Source organism: Mirounga leonina, unplaced genomic scaffold, assembly GCF_011800145.1.
Source record: "Mirounga leonina isolate KUSES-001 unplaced genomic scaffold, KU_Mleo_1.0 Mir_195, whole genome shotgun sequence".
NCBI lineage: Eukaryota > Metazoa > Chordata > Mammalia > Carnivora > Phocidae > Mirounga > Mirounga leonina.
Window position 1 is genome coordinate 3716203 of NW_023270490.1, and position 17586 is coordinate 3733788.

Consider the following 17586-nt stretch of genomic DNA (forward strand, 5'->3'; position numbering starts at 1 on the left):
TCTGGGGTCTTACCCAGACTATTTGGTCACTACCCTTGATGTGGGGCTCCCTAGTCTCATTCTTCTGCTGGAAAATGCGATTAGCAAAATAATTTTTAAACTGAAAATGGATTCCTCCATTGTCAAGAGAGGTCAGAACCATGACACTAAATCCATCATCCAGTTAAAGAAAGTTTGTGATTATCTCACCTCTAATCTCTGTTATTAAAAACTTCACACCAGGGTCAAGTGAATTCTATGAAGGCCCAGGTGCTATTGACCCTTTGTGTGTGATGAGGAGAGAAAAGTAACCCCAAAAGTATTGTTGAACCCTGAAAATATAAGGCAGTTCTCAAAGCAAGTTACTTAGTGGGAACCCTTCACTGGATCCTTGCCATGGGCATCACAGTGATAATTCAGGACCAAGGGTGATGGTCATCAATGAACAGGTAGCTACAAACAGAGATTGTATGCTTCAAAGGTCCTAAGAGAGTGACAACCACAGAACATGACCCATATCATGTCCCCCTGGGGATGACATGTGAACTGAGACCTGAAATATGAGTCAGCTGGTGGGAGAGTGTTGCCCCTCCCCCCCCCCCGGGGACTATTGGCAACATCTGAAGACATTTTTGGTTGTCATGACCGGGTAGGGTGATGCTACTGGCATCTCAGCCCCTCAGAGCTGGGGATGCTACTAAATATCCTACCAAGCACAGGACAGTCCCCTTAGCAGAATTATGTAGCCCCAAATGCTAAAACTGCTGAGGCTGAGAAACCCCAGTGTAGAACATTTAGAAACCTCCCAATTTGGTTCTAAGGACCAACAGAGCCTCCCCATCCTCTGTGGGGAGGCCACAGAAGGTACTTTCTGTCAGTGTAGACATGGTATCCTCCAATCTCCACATGACAGACCTATGAGAAGGCAGGAACCCCGGGGGTGGGAGGGAACATAGAAGAAAAAGGCTGGGAGCAGAGAGTGTTTTGTAAATATTAACCCAGCTGTAGAGACCACATGTATCTTTGAGTTATGACCTGATAAGGGTTTTGAGAGCTTGCCAACTACACGTTCAAGAAAAACACAGAAAAAAAGTGAGCTGATGACATCCTTGATGCAATTTCCCTTTAAGCGCAGCCTCATAAATACCAACCATAGAGTCCAACTGAACTTACTGGAAATTTCCCAAAAACCTTGGAAAATAGACAAGTGCAGGTGGTAAGATATTTACTGAAATGAACTGTCTGTGAATGAAAAATATATGAGCAAAATAGATATTTTATCTGTCATTTTATTCACAGAAAGAGATCCATTTCATTCTGCTCCTGTTCAATGTGAAAGAAGCACTTAAAACTAGATCTTCATTTTCCTTTTTAAAAAATCAGTATGGGAAATAGGGGACTCAGTACTTCCCCAACCCCCGCACTCCCCCAAAATCAGTAATTTTTTTTAAAACCTTGGAAGCTACTTCTGAGAATACCAAAATATGTCTCATTGCTGATGCCAATCTTGTAGGTAAAATGAAAACAAGAAGCAAGTTGCTGGTCAGAGAGAGCTTTAAAGTCCTTTGACCCTTTCTAGGCAAGTAGAGTTGATCCACATTCTTTTTTTTTTTTTTTTTAAGATTTATTTATTTATTGGAGAGTGAGTGAGAGAGAAACAGCATGAGAGAGGAGAGGGTCAGAGGGAGAAGCAGGCTCCCCGCTGAGCTGGGAACCCGATGTGGGACTCGATCCCAGGACCCTGGGATCATGACCTGAGCCGAAGGCAGTCGCTTAACCAACTGAGCTACCCAGGCGCCCGAGTTGATCCACATTCTTAATAATCCAGAAAGTCCTGTAGTGGGTTAAAATCAAATAATAATCTATAAATATTTACTGAGCAACCTCTATCTGCAAAGCACTATGCCTAAGCAAAGGAGATAAAGAGATGAGTAAATTATGATCTTTGACCTCAAAGAACTTCACTCTATTTTTGAAGAAGGAGCATTTACACGTTGAAAGTTAAGTTACGATACTATTATTCATTTTTTTAATCTCATGCAACTTAAATTTAAATTAAAAATTTAGTCCCTTGGTTACACTGGTCACATTTCAAGTGCTCCATGTCCACATGTGTCTCGTGACTACCACATTGGATTACACAGGCATAGTGACATTTCCACCTTTGCACAAAGTTCTACTAGACAGCACTACTCTAGAGCGTAACTTTACTTTTTCTTAAAAAGAAATCTGATATCGGGGTGCTGGGTGGCTTAGTCGGTTAAATGTCTGACTCTTGATTTCAGCCCAGGTCCATGATCTCAGGGTTGTGAGATCAAGCCCTGAGTTGGGCTCTGCACTCAGCCTGGAGTCTGCTCAAGATTCTCTCATTCTCCCTCTGCCCCTCCCTCTGCTCTCACTCTCTCTCCCTGAAATATAAATAAAATCTTAAAAAAAAAAAAAAAAAGGAAAGAAAAAAATCTGATGTCTAACCAAGGCTGACTGAACTTTGATATTGGTCAGACCTAAGTTCAAGCTCTGGCTTTGCCATCTGTTACGCACTTGACCTTAGTCATGGCTCTTAACCCATCCAAGCTCTCCTGTGCTCATCACACCCACACAAGGCTGTGGTGAGGATTAAATGAGATAGTACACACAGAGCATTCCGTCACAGGCAAGTAATCAAGTATTGCTCTTTTTCTTATTGTCAGTTGTTTTTGCCTCACCAGTGTGGCCATGCTTACCCACTAGTCCTTCCCCTCCTTGACCTTTCCCATTGCCTTTGCAGTGAGATGGGCGGGGTGACTGAAGCTGCCATGGGGTGTGAACCAGGTCTAGGAGTCACTCTGGGCTGAGGGATGCAAAGCCACTGTGGGATTCCCCACACTCTTCGTTCCCTTTGGTGGCGAGTGGAAAGGCCATGGGTTCAGTGGTCAGAGTCACAGGGATGGGATGACTTGTACCACTGAGTCACAGCATGGAGGTTCTCTACCTTCAGAGGACTTTGTGTGAGCAAGAAATGAACTGTATGGGCTAAGCCACTGAGATTTAGAGGTGGTTGTTTGTCTGCACTGGAAGGACTGACTCATTTGAGGCAACTGGGTCGATGCAGACCTACCTTCATCCACCCAGCCCTTCTCAGTTAGACCTAAGGTGTCTGGGTAATATTTTGTTATATTAATTAATGTGCTCTTTATTAGGGGACCTGCCTCTTTATCCTCATCTAAGCTAGACTGAGAGGCCATTCACTCCTCAGAGAAGTGTTGTAATAGGAGAAATACAGAAAATAATCTTGGATTTCATAATTCCGGACATTAGAGGATCTGAAAATCTTAATGAAAGAGGGTATGAAGTTCATGTGATATCTAATTTATGGGGAATGATGGCTTGAGAGCCAGGTTACCTCATTCTCCAGCTAGTTTTAGACCTCCCAGGCTTGTGATGGGAAGTAGAAGGGAGTGGCAAAAGAATTGTTCTCCCCCACCACCCCAGAAGAAGTTTGAGTCCCAGTTTGGCTACCTTGCAACTGAGTGACCACTGGCAAGTTACGTATGCTCTCTGAGTCTCAGCTTCCTCGGCTGAAAAGCAGAGAATAAGGGCATCTCAGAAAATTCTCAAGATGCTAGATGATGACCCTGTAGACCACCACAGAAATGTCATGGTGGAAATGTTCTGTACGCTCCTGGTCCAGTGTGGCAACCACCAGCCAAATATGCCTATTGAGCACTTGAAATGTGGCTAGTGCAACTGAGGAACTGAATTTTAAATTTGAGTTAATTCTAATTCAGTTTAGTGGCTGCATCTGACTAGCGGCTACCATCTTGGACTGAGCCATCCTGATGTCCTTGCTCTATGAATGGCCCCAAACTTAGACACACAACTGTAAGTTGACTGAGGCACCATGAGCTCACAGAGATTGTTTCTTCCAGCCAGCAGCAAAAAGACTTGATGTAAAAATTAATTTGTTATTGAAAAATAACATTCCTTTCACACTTGGGTTGTGAATTTTCTGCGGCGCCTTGAGATAGGGACCTGTTTCCTTCTAAGAGTGATCTGGAGCCTGAATAAATTAAACTGCTGGCTGTATTCCTCAGTATCAGGCTTCACACTGGTGACTTCCCCACGAGCCAGGAAATCTGTTCATAAGGCCGCATGACTGGTTGTTAAGGAGGGGTCACTCCTGGTGATAACGTGGCCTCCTGAGTCCCGCAGCGTGGCAGGGAGCCATTTGCTCACACCCACCACCAGGTGCCCGATGGGGTTCTGCTTCTTTGATTGAATTGTAGTCCTCTTTCTACCTTGGAATCCTCCTTCCATTGGCTCACTCCCTTAGACAGATCTGAGGCTGAGAGTATCTGTCTACTGTGAGTACTTCTTACCAGAAAGGGAGAAGGAGAAAGTGGCAGAGAGAGGTGCACATGTGTGTATGTTTCTGAGTCCTCCACCATTTGATGAAAATGGTTCATGAAATGGAGAGAAAACGTCACCTCTACCCACTGTCACCACTCAGTTTGCCTCTCTCAACACAGACACGTTAGAGCAGGCAAGAGAATGGCCTCCTCCCTCCTGGCCACAGTTCCCTGTGACCCCAAGCCCCGGAAGAGAGGGGCACTCTCTTCCCCTGTCATTGGTCGTGTGGTTCCTGAGGCCCTGCCTCTTCCAGGAAGTCTTCCCTCAGCACAGGAGAAAAGCACCCTGCCCCCTGTTTGTGTTTATGGCAGGTAACAGCAATTAATTCTCGTATCTACCAAATAAATTAGATCCTTGTACTTGTCTCCATCCATGCTCTTTGAAAGCTCCCAGAGAGAAGGAGTCTATTTGTAAAGTCTCTCTGTGAAGCACTCCATTAGATAAGTGGATTGCTTCGTCATTTTTCTTACCCCAGCACTCCTGATGGATTATGTGCATTTGCAATGATACTCTCTGATTTCTGATTCCCATTCCTCCCCCCACACACACACCCACAAAACAGATAATCTGCTGCTGAATAAAAAATGCTATTTTTTTTAACATGGTGTTAATAACGGTGCATTAAGGCAAGTAAGGATACAGCCTGGGTATGGAAGACTTTGGGTTGTAGATCATTTCCTTGTGCCAACTCTTTAACTGCTCACCTGTTTCTACTAATGAAGAAAGTATATCAGGCTAATGGTATGCTATTTAAACTTCTATCTCAATAAAGCTGTAAGAGAGAGAGAAAGAGAGTAGGAAGAGGAGAGAGAGGGAGGGAGGAAGGGAGGGAGAGACATAGAGGAAAGGAAGGAAGGAAAAAAGAAAGAAAGAAAGAAAGAAAAGGAAGGAAGGAAGGAAAAAAGACAGAACGAAGGGAGAAGGGAGGGAGGGAGGAGGGAGGGAAGGAAGGAAAGAAAGATAGAAAAGAGAGGGAGGGAAGAGGGAGGGAGGGAGGAAAGGAGGAAGAGTGATAGTATTATGTGTATGAACTTACAAACCCCTCAAATTTATAAAAATTGAAAACCATGTACAAACTTTAGTACTTTAGTAGCAGTAACACATTGGCCACAGGCCTTAGGAGTGTGATATGGTAGTCTCAGAAAATAAAGAACTATAAATAAAGAAAATAAATGCCTGGTTCTAGATTGTAAGATCTCGAGGTCTGAGGTAAATTTTTATTACTCTTTCATCCCCCTGAGCCTAGTAAGAGTTCATGACACAACATAACTACTTAGTAAATGTTTATGGAGCTGGTACGAATTCAACTAAGCTGCTAACACTATTCCTTGACTATTGTGTGAGAAGGGTTGCATTTGTTGCTGATTTTTTTTTATTTTAAAGATTTTATTTATGTTGAGAGAGAGAGCATAAGTGGGGGATGGGGGGTGGATGGGAAGGGGCAGAGGGAGAGGGAGAAGCATACTCCCTACAGAGCAGGGAGCCCAGATGTGGAGCTTGATCCCAGGACCCCAGGATCATGACCTGAGCCAAAGGCAGCCACTAAACCAACTGAGCCACTCGGGCACCCCTATAACAAGTTTTTAAATTTTAATTAAAGTATTCCAGTTCTTATTTTAAATCTAATGTTAAGAGAGAGGGGTACTGCACCCATTTTAAAGATAAAGAAACTGAGTTGCGGAGAGATTAAGGCACTTGCCCTTGGTTTTAAAACTTGTAGTTGGTGAATTAAGATTGACTCCCAGTGCTAAGAACACCCAATCCATAGATTTCCACTATGCCTCAAGAGCTCAGGGAGAGCTTTGCACGGAGTATTCATGTACGCTTTTCTGGGGCTTTCTAGCCCCTAATGCTCACAGAGGCATGAGAGCTTGAAAGAAGAGTCCTGATACCCTGCACATCTCCTTTTTGGAAGAGGGGATTTGCTGATCCTGTTTTCATCAAAATGGGTTCTGTATTTACCCAATTGCTGTCGCCTTTATAGACTGTTAGCCTATAAAAATGAGTGTGTGGACCTCACAAAGTACTTAATTTTACCTGAGTTACTTGCTCTTTCATTTCTAAGATGACTTTTATATATTTCATCACCATTTTGCGGTGTCAAATGCCCTGAATAAAAATAGTTAATCAGGCAAATGAAGAAAATAAAATCATTTCATCGTTATCGGTGGTAATTAACTGGCTGATGGATCGCTGCGGCAACACGTGCCCGTAGGATGCATTCTCATCCCCTTCCCTCCCAGCACACGCAGCTTTATCTGGGGGAAGTTGATTACACAATCAATACATGCTTATTACTTTTTTAAAAAATACAGAAATATATAGAGTAGAAAGATAATACCTTTGCCCATAAATTCCCCTCCCTGCCCCCATCTGGAAAAAAATCACCAAGCAGTGTATGTATAGACATATCCATCTTGGCTTTTTACTAATATGTACTGTAAGGATATGGAACTAGCACTTTGATAAACTTGGTCTTTTCATTTAAATTATATCGTGAGGGCACCTGGGTGGCTCAGTCAGTTAAGTGTCTACCTTCGGCTCAAGTCATGATCTCAGGGTCCTGGGATCGTGCTTCGCATCAAGTTCCCTGCTCGGTGGGGAGTCTGCTTCTCCCTCTCCCTCTGCTCCTGCTCTCTCTGTTGCCCATGCTCTCTCTCATATAAAATAAATAAAAAAAAAATAAATTATATCTTGAATGTGTTAAATACATCCCCTACATAATATAAATATACACACATTGGTACACATGTGCTTATGAGTATATACATATGTGTTTGTGCATGTGTGTTTACACATACATATGCACACACACATATGCTTACACAAAAACATACACACCTACACACATATACATATAGATACACGCATATCCTCAATCGATAGGCATCTAGGTCATTTTTCTGTTGTTCTAAGTTACAAATTTTGCTGCAATACTCGTCCTGTACATCTGTCTTCATACAGTTGTTTGATTACTGTCTTAGGAAAAGTCCCTGAGAATAGAATTATAAGGTTGCATTTTGTTAATTTTAATATTTAAAAATCAAATATCTACCTTTATGAAGCATGGTAGAAATAAACCGTGAACACTTGCTTCAGATATTTAAATCGTCACATTCCCATGTTGCGAGGAAACCAATTTCCACACCAGAGATAACATATAGAAAAGGCACAGCATAGTGCCCAGCATATAGGAAGTACTCAAAAAATGTTTTTTGTAAATACAAATGAGTGATTGTCAGAACGTAATGGAACTCCTTGTTCTCTTTACTGCAAATTAACTCTGGGGGAGGGCTCACCAGGCAGCCTGGATCAGTGGAAGCCAGGAGATAAACTAGATCCCATCTATCACAGCCCCACCCCTGCCCAGGAGCTGGATCCCCACCCACCCCCAAGCAGCTGCATCCATCAAGAGCCATGCAGAGTTTCTCTTCAGTGCTAGGATGGCGGCCACGAAGGGCAGAGTCTCTGGATGAGAGGCCTTGAGTTTACATCTGTGTGTGCAGGGAGAGGACTGGAAGCTTGGGATCTGTTTGTCTTGATTTTCCCAGTGGTCATCAGGCAAATGCATCAAACGTGGCACTTAGGACATAAGGGTATCTGGCACATGTCATCCAAGGCTATTCTCCCAGTGGCTCGTACCCTGTTATTTCAGATCCAAGGAGAATAGAGCCAACTCTTGCCCCCGGGGAAATAGGACGATGTTGATCTCTATGAATCCTTTATCTCCTGTTTTGCTTTCCATCTTTGCTTTCAGTAATGCCACCGCCCCCACAGTGCACACTCCATGTCTTCTTCCTCTGCAGCCCCATGTGCAACAGTGCTGTGTCCCCTTTGCATGGGATTCTGTAGGGACCAGGCAACTCTGACTAATCAGTTCGAGATCTGGTCCTCCAAGAGGATAGAGTTTGATGGCTTTGCCCTTCCCAGACAAAAGGCAGAAACACTATGGTGGGGCCAGCAGAGGGTGATACTTAGAGAAGTATGTTTTTTTTTTGTTTGTTTATTTGTGTTTTGGTATCCCTAAAATCCCATAGTCCACACAATGTCATAGTCGGTCCCTGCTCCCAGCAGCCTTGGAATGGGAATAGTCCACGTCCTCTGGGGGATTGAAACATAGAAAAGTCCCTGATTCAAAGGTGTTTGCTAACATTTTGGTTCCCTGCTGTCATTTCAGATACAGTTTATCCCAAACCTTTCCTGGAGTCAATATATGAAAAATAATCTTAGTGACAAACCAGGATGGAATCTCGGAGACAGGCACGAGGGTCTTGATCATTGAACTAACCTTCGAGCATCCCCATACCTTTCTCTGGGTTTCCTCCCTTGTGACTCTGCGGGTGCGGGTGGATGTGCTGCCTTGTCCTGCTTTCACTGGGACCTCAGACAATTCACCAGCTTTACTGGAACCTCAGTGTCTTCTTTCCTACTCCTGTGTGCTCAAGGTGACAGGGTGGCTCAATGGGAGAGCAAATGTGAAGTCACGTCGTTAATATAAGATAATTGAGAAGTGTTCACTTTATCATGACTATTATTGAGATGATGATGATTATATTACTGGTTTTGAAAACCCAGTAACCCATGCTGGCAAGATTACTTGCCCTATTTCAAGAAAACATGGGTAAATCAACATCTAGAATACCAGTCTGTGAAGAACCAGTGAGATCCATGAGTGAGGAAGGCATGAAGACACACTAGATGTTAGGGCAGGTTATTTCTTTCCTGGGTCTTCAAAGCAGCATTTAATGAAATCGTTAACGTGCTCCAGGTGCTGCCATGAGTGATTTGCATGCATTTTCCACTAAGCCCCCTCATCAGCCTTATTAAATGGATGAGCACATCATCGCCATCTTACAGATGAGGGCAGAGAAGTGAGATACCTGAGCCCAGGTCCCTCCATTTGTGGATGGTCTACGGAAACGACGTGTGGCTCTTGGAACAATGCAGAACTTGATGTGACGTCACTACCATGACTTATGTATTCATCTTATCCGTGTTTTGGGGAGGCCTTCGTGCCAGGCACTAGTTGCGACGCCATATTTGCTTTTGACTGAGAAATACCTGTCTCCCCTCTGGTGCAGACTTGGGAAGAATGCCCTGTCCTGAGTGAATGAATGAATGGGCTTCTCTTACCAGGTTCTGATTTTCATTCCCCGCCATGTCCCAGGGAGAATGCCCATGGTTCCCTCCCATCATTCTTGTAGAATTGCAACTTTAAGCAGAGCTGACACTGTAGAAACAGTAATTGGCATAATATTCACCAGGAGCAAAAGACAGTCATTTCCTCGGGCACCAAAAAAGCATAACCCAGTTCTGAGGTTCTGGAAAATGGTGACTGGAGGGGCCCTGAAGTCTACACTACCATAGCACACCTCTGATAGCTATAATTCTCCACATGAAAGCAGGCAGAACTCTTAACTATTATTTTAGATGACATCCCTTTTTTAACTTTAAGCAGTGTTCTTTAAACATTTCTAAACTTTCCCAGTTCCTCCCCAATACCATGCTATGAATTTGCTTGTCACTGTAAGCTGTACACAAAGAGAGACACATACAGCAAGCACAAAGATATCAGGAAGTGGTTTTCCTAGCAACAGTAATCATCTGAAAGATCCCAGAACATCCTTTCTATTCATACAGCATTCTGTGTTTTGAATAGTGCTGACAGGTGAAGTGGATTCATAGTATTTAATACAAAAAAATATTGCTAGGGATTGGTACTGCACAAAAGCTCAAATATCCATATTATTCACAAGCAGCTGAATTCACTGTTTTTATATCTATCTAGATTATTTAGTGAGGCACAATTGCAAAAGCAAATATTCACCTGCTCACCGAATGACTAATCCAGGGTGTATTATGGAAAGTCTGATTCCCTAGACCTCACTCAGGCAACTGGGACGCAGCCCTAAATCAAGCCTAGCTCTGTCTATTCAAGCCCGTCTTGCGGATATAGTCTTGAATGATAAAGAGACATTCCCCCTGCCGGGTCCCTCAGCAGATGTGTCCAGTTTAAAATAAAAATGAGTCAATACAGTTGACAAAATCATCCCCCCCCCCACCAAGGAACTCTATCTGGTTATTGCCTTCACTCTATCAGAAACACTCCCATATCACCTCTCTAGTCCTCTCACCAGTAATATACAAAGCAAATTCATTCCTGAAGGTCAAAAAAGAAAAAAAAAAAAAAAAAACCCCTTTAGTTCCATCAGACATTGAGAAAGAGAAAAGACAACAAGAAAGACACAGAGAGACAGACAGACAGACAGACAGAAAGAAGGCCTAGAGATTGAGGGATGGGGGAGAAAAGGAGGAGAAGGGTAAGAGAGTCCCAGCTTACAACAAAGACTCTAAGAGAATATGGAGTAACTGCATTGGCAAGATTCTAACCTGTATGGGGTGCCTGGGTGGCTTAATCGTTAAGTGTCTGCCTTCAGCTCAGGTCATGATCCCAGTGTCCTGGGATCGAGCCCCGCATTGGACTCCTTGCTCAGTAGGAAACCTGCTTCTCCCTTTCCCACTCCCCTTGCTTGTGTTCCTGCTCTCGCTGTCTCTCTCTCTGTCAAATAAACAAATAAAATCTTGAAGGAAAAAAAAAAAGATTCTAACCTGTATGGAGCTTAATGCCACAAAGAGAGAAAGCATTTAAACCACACTACCTTATAATCTCTGTGAAATTCACTAGGGTTTTAGTATCACCATACTGTCTTTGTTAGAAAAGCCACATACTGTGAACCTACTATGTATACAGACCTGTGTTAGGCCCTGGGGGTGAGAGGAGACTCACTGGGTTTCTAAGATAGCTATAGTGATGGGGCATGGACAGAAAGTGCTAAGTAACAATCACAGCTGCCTCAACTGAGTTTCAATCTTTAGCAATAAGTGACTGCCTACATGTTGGTATAGAGGTAGGGAGTGACTGTAATACAGGGTGGTTAAGTATATGCTTTAAAATAGCCAGGATTTGCATTCTAGCTGTGGGGTTGAAAGCAAATTTGTAAAATATGGCAGTCATACTTACCCTACAGGGCTGTTGGACAGATTAATTATGACTATGTCCTTAATGCATCCGAAGCCCTTGTGGGTAGCTACAGTTCTCGGAAGATACAAGTCAGAGACGTGCAAATGAAAGCTACCAGCTCACACCCCTAAAATTGGCAAAACGAAAAAGTCTGACAATGTCACAGATTGGAACAGTAGCCACTCTTCTGTATTGCTAATGGGAGCATAAACGGTACAAGCATTTTGAAGAGAATTTGGCTAGCTCTGATGCAGTTGAAGATATACACACTCCATGACCTAGAAATTCTATTCTAGTGTATATTCATTAGAGAAATTCTCAAAAATGTACCCAAGGAGATGCCTGCAAAAATGAATATGCTCTGAGAAGCTAGATACTGAGATATAAAAATCTAAATGCCTGTGCACAGGGAAATGGATAAACAAAAAGTGGTATATTCATGCAGCAATTAAAGTGAGTGCGCAAGGATTGCATTTATTTAGATTGGGAAATACTTGGTCCATAAGCAACCCTTCTTTGCTTATATTCCTTATGTGCCCCAAAGAACGTTCCTCTCCCTCCACTTCGTCCCTCCAGCAAAGGAACTTGCCAAACAAATCCATGGACAAGTAGAACAAACCTAAGTCACCATCAGCCAGTGCCCATCCCTCTGGCAAACTCAAGGGAGACATAAGGAGCAGGGAATTAGAAGCAGCGCCCATCTTTCCGATGCCAGGCATTCAAGCCGGGGATGTCTGGGGGCCACTGAATCTTGCCTCTCTTCAACTGGGTGGGATAAATGGAAGTGGGTATGCTGCTTTTGGATTCTTAGGAAAGTTATTCACATTTCAAGGAACATATATGTCCTCAGTTTCTCAGTGACAGATGAAAAGAAAGCAAATTCTATGATTTATGAGATGCACGATTTATGATTTATGATGCATTGTTCCTGCTCATGGAGCATGTTTCAGAGCCAGTGCATGGAAGTGGGATTGCATGAATCCTGACCCATGGGCCCACAGAGGAGGAACTGCAGGAGGGTTGGAAGGCAAGGGGAGCGGGTCACAGAGCTGCCTGGGGTCCCATGTGACATGAGAGGAAGAGCAGAGATGGCACTTCTGTGGGGAAAAAAGGAGAGAATAAAATTTGGTGTCATTTTGAAAATCCATTGAGAACAAAACTGTCCTGGTCCCTGCCCTGGTGAATGCTGGTAATGCAGAGAGTTACATCAGGCATTGCTCTTACCCTTAAAAAATCTCCCGTTCAAAACATATGAGAGAGAAGACAGATGATGAAATCAACAATTTCCGGAAGATCGAGGTCAACAGGAAGTACTTCGTGATCTGAGTGTTCAGATGAAGGAGAGCCAACCCAGTGGGTTTACAGACGGTGAACATGGAAGATTATCTGCCGCGGATACAAATGGACCTCAGTTTTAAGGTTATAAAACACTGGGTAAAAGGCCGCTCAGCCAAGCATACAATGGAGTCCCTTTCTTCCTTCCGGTTTGTACTCCAGCAGCTCTTTATTGAGTGTTTACTACATCCTAAGTCCTAGGGATACAATGGTAAGCAAAATCAGACAGGACTGCCTTCCAGAGCTTCACGATCAAGTATAGAATGCAGACATAAATCTGGACTTTCTGATGCAAAGAATACAGATGGAATTCAGCAGGGGGTAGGGATCTGTGAAGTTGGATGAAAAAAAGTGACATCTTTACTTTCAAAAGCCCTTCGGTGATGTTTACCATTCCCTTCCATTATGAATTTAAGCAACAAATCCAGTAGTATTAGCAATATCTGTGACTTTGTTCACCAATACAAATTCCACATTTTATATCTTATAATTGTTGCAGATGCTGTAAAATATCACTTGTACTTACCACCACTTCAAAATTACAGTGGTTATTAGACCTTTCCCTAGATCTTGTTATTTAATGCCTTAATAAAAAAGCACATTTATTAATGTGCAACATTTAAGAAAATATTTGGATAACCAATTATAATGAAATGCAAGTGTCTTTGTAATCTTATGTATCTTATATCATGCATTTGATCACAATATTCCAGCTTTCCCAAACTGCCATAAGGATCCATGGAATAAAAGTATGAAGAAAATTATTAAGAACCGATTAAATGCTCACTGAAATGGATAAAACTTGTGACTATGCTGAGTGCTATAGAGGGAAGATAAACAATGCAAAGAGAACCTAGCGAGGGAGGCAAAGGAGGGCTTCCCTGAGGAAGGAAGTGTGAGTTGGGTTATGGAGGAAAAGTATGTCTTAACTAGCAAAATGGGGTAAAAGAACATTCTAGGGAATAATCATGTACAAACATGCCTTTAGTTGGGCTGGGCTACAAGATACGAGGGACGCTGAGGCAGGGATGCTGGGGCATGAATGAGGGTGCAGGCAAGTGAGGCTCAGATGGTTGTGAAAATGTGGCTGAAGCAGTGGGTAGTGGTCCAACAAGACAGAGTCAGGAAGCAGGGGAATGAGACATGGAAGAGGACACTGGGGTGATGTATATAGGGACTGTGTGTGGGTGAGTTTAGCTGATGGCCAGACCCATGCCAGAGAGAGGAAATGTGAGACTGCACAGGTCTGCAGGACTCAGGTCACCACTGGCTTTGACTGGTCTGTGAGGGTTTGGTCTCTCTGACTTATCCTGAGGGGAATAAGAGGCATGGAACAGTTTTCTGATCGACCTGCCCTTAGGGAGCCCATACTTGATGAGCTGGTATATCAGTCAGGGTTCTCCAGAGAGCTAGAAACTGTGTGTGTGTGTGTGTGTGTGTGTATACATATGTAGGGATACATTCCAAGGCCCCCAGTGGATGCCTAAAACTGTTGATAGTACTGAACCCTATATATACTCTGGTTTTTCCTATACACTCATACCTGTGTTCAAGATTAACTTACAAATTAGGCACAGTAGGAGATTAACAGCAATGACTAATAATGAAATAGAGCAATTATAACAATATAACAATGTAAGAAGGTTATGTGAATGTGGTATCTCTCTCTCTCAAAATATCTTATTGTACTGTCCTCACACTTCTTGTGATGACATGAGAGGGTCCGATGCCCACGTGATGAGATGATGTGAGCTGAATGATGTAGGCACTATGACAAAGTGTGAGGCTACTGTTGACCTTCTGACAAAACATCAGAAGGAGGATCACCTGCTTCCAGACCATGAGAAAGTGAAACCATGGGCAAGGGTGGGTGGGGGAATGCTGTATATATATTTGAGTCTCATATTCTCACTATTTGTGGTAGGTATGCTCTCTAAAGTTACCACAGAAATTGAATTCATGACATTGATCCTATGGGAAATACAGGGTTAGGTTCCGGTGAGCCTCTGGTCACAATAGTTTCATTAACCAATCAGTACATAGCCTTGTTTTATGTGTGTTTGTGTTTCAAGACACCTTATTTAAAGCACATTGTTTATTCATTAACACTAAGCTCACAGCCAATAGCACTGTAACTCATGCTCAGACAAAGCTTATTTAACATGCATATTTTCTCCACAAGCCCCATCACAGCCTTTTTGCACTTGGGAACAACCAGGCAGCACTTCGGCACTATGCTTGGGGGCCATTTTAAGCAGTGAAACCATTGACAGAATGCACAATAAATGCCAAAAGTGTGGCACTGAATAGATTGCAAAAGGACACTTATTTCCAGGATGAGAGAAGTATGAAACAAGAAGGCAGAACATTGCCTTGTTGGACCTCAGCTGGGGACATGTGCATCAGGTGACTCAAATCTTCTGCCATCTGTGCATGTCATGATTGACCAAAAGCAGCATGAGTATTAATTTTCAGGTTACAAATACATTTGAGTGAGTAGGCAAACTTGTAGATACTGAACCTATGAATAATGAGCCTCAGCTGTGTGTATGTATTCATATATATATATGAATATATGTGTGTGTATATGTGTGTGTGTGTGTGTGTGTATAATTTCTTTCAGGGATTAGGCTCACATGATTATAGAGGCTAGCAAGTTCACAGTCCAGAAGGTAGGCCAGCAGGCTGGAGCTTAGGCAGGAGCAGATGCTACAGTGTTGGGGAAGAATCTTTCCTTCCTCAGGGAAACATCAAGTTGTGCTCTTAGAGACTTTCCATTGGTTAGTGGAGGGCCACTCATATTATTGAGCAGAATCTCCTTTATTTAAAGTCAACTGATTGCAAATGTTAACCACATTGACAGAATACACCCAAGAGCAACCTCTAGATGAATGTTTGTTTGACTAACTGGGTACAAGAAACTTACCATCATTGATGGTGTTGAAGGGAAGGAGATGCCAGCCACAGACCATGTAAATCAGTGAGGTGGGAAAATCCTGTTGCTTGGGCCCTGCTCTTAAGAGTTTCTAGAATCCTTTCCTTCCCTCTCAGCATTTCAAAGAGCTCCGTATGCCCACCTCTTGGCCCTTGCTTTCCATGGCCATCCGTCCTTCCACCCAGTCCTGTTCCCCTGAGGCAGTAGCAGCACTATATTTTGAGGATAAAGTCCTAACACACTTGGGGCATATTTCCCCATGGCCTCTCGGATACTTCTGCCACTATGATTCATTTTTCTTTAAGATGTGGAGTAAGTCTGGGGCTCCTGGGTGACTCAGTTGGTTGGGTGTACAACTCTTGATTTTGGCTCAGGTCATGATCTCAAGGTCATGGGATCGAACTCTGTGTTGGACTCTGTGCTCAACGAGGAGTCTGCTTGAGATTCTCTCCCTCTGCCCCTCCCCCCACTCTCTTTCTCAAATAAATAAATAAATCTTAAAAAAAAAAGATGAGCAGTAAGTCTGGAAAAGTAGATTCATTGTGGTATCACTGAGGTTCTTTTTAGTAACAACATATCTGGCTTAAAGTAGCTTGAAAACAGTGTGTTTGTTTTTTTAAACCATATTCCTTAATAAGAACTCCAGAGATGGGTGGTTGGTGGGTTGGTTTAGAGGAAGAGTCAGCAAATTATGGCCTGTTTGTCAAATACACCCCAAAGTCTGTTTTTGTACAGCCTCAAAACTAAGAAAGATGGCCAAAGAAGAGGAAAAAGAAGAAGAGGAAAGCAGAAGAAGAGGAAGGAGAATGAGAGGAAGAAGGAGAAGAGGAAAGAGAAGAGAAGGAGAAGAGGAAAGAGAAGAGAAGGAGAAGAGGAAAGAGAAGGAGAGGAAGGGAAAGAGGAAGGAGAAGGAGAGGAAGGGGAAGAGGAAGGAAAAGGAGAAGAGGAATAAGAAGAGGAAAGAGAAGGAAAGAGAAGGGGAGGAGAATAAGCAGTAAAGACTGTGTTTGGCCCACAAAGCCCTAAATATTTACTATCTGACCCTTCACAATACAAGTTTCCTGATCCCTGATTCGAGGATTGGACCATGCCCTCAGGGACTGAGCCTCCATCTTCTCACTGTCCTCAGCATACTGGCCTCATCTTCCCTCATGGTGAGCTGTCCCGGCTCTAAGCACCATGTCTATAGATGCCTGGCTCAAGAAGGGACAGAACTTCTTCCGCAAGTATCTCTCTTTTACCAGAAGGGAAGATCCTTTCCAGAAGACCCAAGCCTACCTCCTTCAGCCCCCATTGGCTGGAACACAGTCACCTGGGCTAGCTGCAAGGGAGGCTGGGAAAGGGTTGGCTGGTGTTTTCAGACTCTCTGTGGCAGAGGGGGTGGGATTACCTGTAGGGCTGACATCTGCCTGCATTTGCTCACTAGGAATTTTCTACTTTCCCAGAGTTTTTTATAATAACACCAGCCATTTAAGGTGTGAAGACAGGGACACTGTCCTCTTGTTAGGTGATGGTCAGTGCTAATGGTACTCCACCCTCCTCTGTGTGGGATGCAGAGGAAGAACTGCATGCAGCTCCTCAACTAAGGTTAATTCTCAGCTCTTGAGAGCATTTTATATCTTAATCTGCATGATGATTAGCCAGGCATAAAAATCTAAAATTCATTACATTGTACACCTAAAGTCCGTTCACTTTACTGTATGTATGTGATACCTTAACATAAGAAAAAAAGATATGAAACTGCCGAAAAAGAAAAAGTGCAGGGGTTTTTAGAACATCACTGTTAAATACATACACATTTATACATATATTTATGTACATATCTATACATATGTATGCATAGATCCTATATCCTCTATGTGTGTGTATATATATATACACACACATATATATATATATATATATATATATATATATATATATATAT